The sequence below is a fragment of the Ranitomeya variabilis genome, chromosome 3, assembly GCF_051348905.1.
Source record: "Ranitomeya variabilis isolate aRanVar5 chromosome 3, aRanVar5.hap1, whole genome shotgun sequence".
Lineage (NCBI taxonomy): Eukaryota > Metazoa > Chordata > Amphibia > Anura > Dendrobatidae > Ranitomeya > Ranitomeya variabilis.
In genome coordinates, this window is record NC_135234.1 from 321,810,555 (window position 1) to 321,815,121 (window position 4,567).

General features: G+C 49.4%; 1 pseudogene; it reads right to left on the reverse strand.

Moving 5' to 3' along the window:
- Positions 1 to 610: 610 nt before the first annotated feature.
- Positions 611 to 1,559, reverse strand: LOC143815931 (annexin A4 pseudogene; annotated as a pseudogene).
- Positions 1,560 to 4,567: the final 3,008 nt, after the last annotated feature.

A 4,567-nucleotide genomic window follows, 5' to 3' on the forward strand; every position in this document is an offset into this window, starting at 1 on the left:
GAAAAACAGCGCGCTCTGCGCTATATCCCTGGTGATCGGTGGGGGCGGCCATCTTCCTGTGGCCGCGCATTCGCAGTTGGAGCACTCTGCTGCCTGGGGCTTCAGGAAAATGGCCGCGGGATGCCGCGCGTGCGCAGATGGGGATCGCGGCGGCCATTTTCCTGAAACAGAGTTCGCATCTCGGCTTCAGGAAAATGGCCGCCGCGATCTCCATCTGTGCACGCGCGGCAGCCCGCGGCCATTTTCCTGAAGCCCCGGGCAGCAGAGCGCTCCAACTGCGCACGCGCGGCCACAGGAAGATGGCCACCCCCACCGATCACCAGGGATATAGCGCAGAGCGCGCTGTTTTTCGGCACCTGCGCAGTCACAAACCACTACGCCACCAACGGAAACCTAAGCAAGATCTGGGGGAAGAAACAGCTTTGTCACCACGCCCCTATGACCAGACCAGCATGATTGACAAGCGAAAACGGCGACTTTGGTAAGTAATTTCGGCAGCTTAGGTGGGGAATCAGGGTAGAAAAAAAACACTTTTGTAAAGCACAGCTCATGCCCTATGTAGCGGTATTTTTATCTCCGAATGAAAAACCAGGGTGACAGGTTCCCTTTAATCTCTAGAACAGTCTCCCTTGATAAAAGAGTGCAGGGACTTTCCATACAACTTCTTGAACTCTTAGCGGATTTCCAACATGTCAGTTTCACAGCGAGAGACCATTACTCTGATCAGCGTGTCGTCATCAGTGCCCAGACCCTTCATGGATTTTTATAATCTCTCAGCAAAGTAAGTGGGTTTATTTCTGATACATTTTACAATAGCCAGGAGAGCATCTTCAAAGTGACCAGACATCTCAGACTTGATACTGGCCTCAATTTTCTTCTTTGAAATCTTCTTGTATTCATCAAACACTTTAAGTAAATGTTTCCTGTTCCTTGAGCAGAGGATTGTCAAAAACTTGACTTCATCTGTTCCTGATTTCTTCTCACCAGCTTCATACAAGTCCTTGGCATCCTGCTTGGCAAGTGCATCATCAACATTATCCCTTTGGTCTCGGCCGCCAGCAGAGAGAGATACCAGCACCCTCTGGAACATGTAAGATGTGTCAGAACAAATATCGTCCTCCAGGGGCTTGCTGAATTTCAATCTACAAACGCCATTGATGTGTCTGATCTCTTCTGCAGAACGAGAGGCCATGATTTCAATAAGACAACCCTCATCAGTTCTGGCTCCCTTCATTGCCTTTTTGAGCTCCAGCACATCATACAGTGTTATCGGGGTGATCAGGCCTAGAATCACTTTTTCAAAGTTTCCACTGAGCTCAGATTTTAAGTCATCCTCCAAATCCTTTCCGACAGAGGTCTTATAAGCACTTTTGATTTCCTGGCGTTGGGCAATTGTCCGTTTTGCAATCACATCAATGATGGCATCTTCGAACTATGCCCATCCCCTTCATGGCTTTCCGAAGTTTCTGGGCATCGTCCGCTGCATTAAAGTTTGGGTAAGGCCTGATGGTTCCCTTCGTTCCAGCTGCAGCCCTGATTGCTCCTAATGACACCACAGATTATTAGACAAATGTCAGCTCAGTAGATGGCGGCCCTGCACAGCTCTGTCCCCCTGTTGTTTTGAGAGCCTCTGCGCTCCATTCTGAATGTGACGTCACAAGTAGGTGGAGCCTATCAGCCATGTTTTTTTTTCTTTTTTGCCCCATGCGATACCTAGGGATGCTACCGGAAGGAGCTTCCCTAGCTGCATATCGCGCCTCACCATTCGGTGCACACGTTGCCATAGCCCCTGCACGCTTGTTTCCAACAACGAACCGGCACCTTGCAGACACGAAACTGCATCGTATGCTGCAGCACCAATGAGTCACAGGTAAGCCTGCAGCTACACGCGGTCCTACTGCCGGCAGCAGTGGAACGAGATTTCATACGGAGGTGTCAGGGTTCTGGCCATCAGAGGGATTGGGTGATATTCACACAGGCACCTACCATAGTACAAGTGGAGGCTTTGATGTATTGTGCAGCCGGACCTATGTGAAGTATTTTTTTTTTCTGTCTGGTTTACCCTTAAGTGCAGGATCAATATTATATTACGTGGTTTAGGACTCTTGACACAGGCACTACTCTGTCCGCATCCCAGCAGCTAAGGAGTGTTGCGGTTTCCTAGGGTGAGCGCCAGTGTAATCTGTTTAATATTATGTAGTTAAAGACAATACAACAAATAAAACAACTAAGAGCTAGGCATAAGGCAGGTTCCCTGGGGCAGGCTAGGCATAAGGCAGGTGCCCCTGAATGGGGTAGGCATAACAAAAGTGCACCATGGGGGCAAGGCATAACGCAAGTGCCCCAGAGGAGGCTAAGCACAAGGCAAGTGTCCCGGGGCAAACTAGTCATAAAGCAAGTGCCCTGTGGCAGCCTAGGCATAAGGCAAGTGCCCCATGATTGCCTAGGCATAAGGCAAGTGCCCTGGGGTGGGTTAAGCATAAGGCAAGTGCCTCGGGTTGGGATAGGCATAAGGCAAGTGCCCGGGGTTGTCTATGTGTAGCGCCCCCACTGCCGCAGGGCCGAGGGGTACCCGGTACCGGGCCTCTGAGTCTCTGCTCTGGGGTTGTCACGGTGGCTAGACCCGGTCCGTGACCCTGCTGAGGGGCGTACAGTAATAGATGTGGATAGTGATGGTGGTGCGGTGCAGTAAATAACGAGGACACCAAGTTGAAGTCTCTTTACCTCTTTACTGAAGGTCTCTGGGTCCTCAGCCCGGAATACGGTTCACCAGGCTGCGCAAGTCCGGCCGGTCCAATGGCACCTCCAGAGTTCTCCTTGCAGGTGGAAATCTGTGCCTTCCTGCTAGCGCTATGTGTTGTGGTCCTCCCCTGCTGTGCTTACGGGATAGACCCACAACTGTTGTGTCTGTTTCTCGTGCTCCCTCACAACTCGATTAGATGATCTTCTGCTAATCTTCCATCCCTCCCAGGTGTTATGGTTGGAACGCACCCGTATGACGGGTAGGCTCGGAGCTCTTCCGGGACCCTAGAGTCGCCCCTCTCCACAGGTTGCCCCCTATGTCTGCGTAGGTGATTTAGGTGAGACAGCCCGCCTGTGACTGACTGTCCTGCCATTGCTTTGAAGTATGGCTTAGAGCTCTGTACCTCCTCGGCGTTCCGGCCGCCGGTTGTTTACGCCTCAGTAGGATGTTGCCTCGATCTTACAGCACGACTCCTACTGGTATTCTCCTTCTTGCTTTGATCTCGTTTCTCACTCAGCACAATAAATCTCGCTTCTTGTCCTTTCTTAGGGCACCGCCGCTATGAAGTGCAGGCGCGGTCCCGTAGCTTTCTCTCTGTTTGCCAGGCCTCTGTCAGGATCCCACCCCTGACAGGGACCCTACCGAATCTCCCCCTGCAACACCCTCTGCCACAAGGTGTTGCCTGGTTCCAACCCAGTCAGCTTTCTCTTCTAACTTCCTGCCTGACCCCCAGTTTTACCAGTATGTGAGGAGTGGCCTAATGAATAGTACCCTTAGCTCCCCCTGGAGGCCCGACTGTGAAATGTATTGGTGTATGTGATACCTGGTCAGATGAACTCCTTCAGTGCCATCAAACGTACCATAGCCCCCCTTAGCGGCGGAGCCACAGTACTGCAACGACCAGGACTTTGGGGCGCTGCACTCCCCCCCGGTTAAATCCAGTACTCCTGGACTGGGAAGAAAACAACAATACATGTCAGCAAAAAGACATACAATTTTTGTGAGTGCAATAACAGTAAGCATATTTGAACAGAGCTTCCCTTTATGGGAGGTGAGGACACTTGAACGTTACAAACATGGTTAAATACTTTTAAATAACTTACTATAAATAACTTTTCTTACCCAACCGGGTATTCTACTAAGTGCAAAATTTTTAAACATTAATTTAACATTGCCTTTAAGGATGTACACTCTGAATCCACTAAAGACCTTCTTATAACACATTATAAGGCTTAAGCAACTGTGCTACATTCTCCTACTTTACGTCTGCAGGACCGCCTGTCCTAACTGCTCCAGGCCTGCTGCCTCTCCTTTCTGTTACAGGACCGATCCTTTCCGCCCAAGCCTACTGTCCTTCCACTACTATACACAGTATAGAACATATTTTTCTTTCAGTTCAAGATCACTGAGCCATCTCTATATGGCTCCTAGGAGGACTCACCACTAACCCCTACGGGTTCACTTCCTGTCCTCATTCTCTAACACATTATTGAACATTTCTTACAATCAACTAGTTGGTTACATTTAACTTTCACATATCAACATCATCAATACTTTCTTTTCAGGACATTATTGCCATTCAACCATCTTAAGGCAACACTGTTCATAAGTGCAGGATACGAACATCCCCTTTAAGAGGGGACCAAGTCTCTATGAGGTAGTGCAACTTCTCAAGCTGCAAGTCCATATGCAGCAAGGACTCCAGTGCAGGTTCCAAGAACTGTATCTTCGCAAAGAGTCCTTTTCTTTCATGTAAAACCAGTAGAGAACACCTTTAAGAAGGTGCAAACTATATACAAGAAGTTTGTATCATGCATTGTTCAT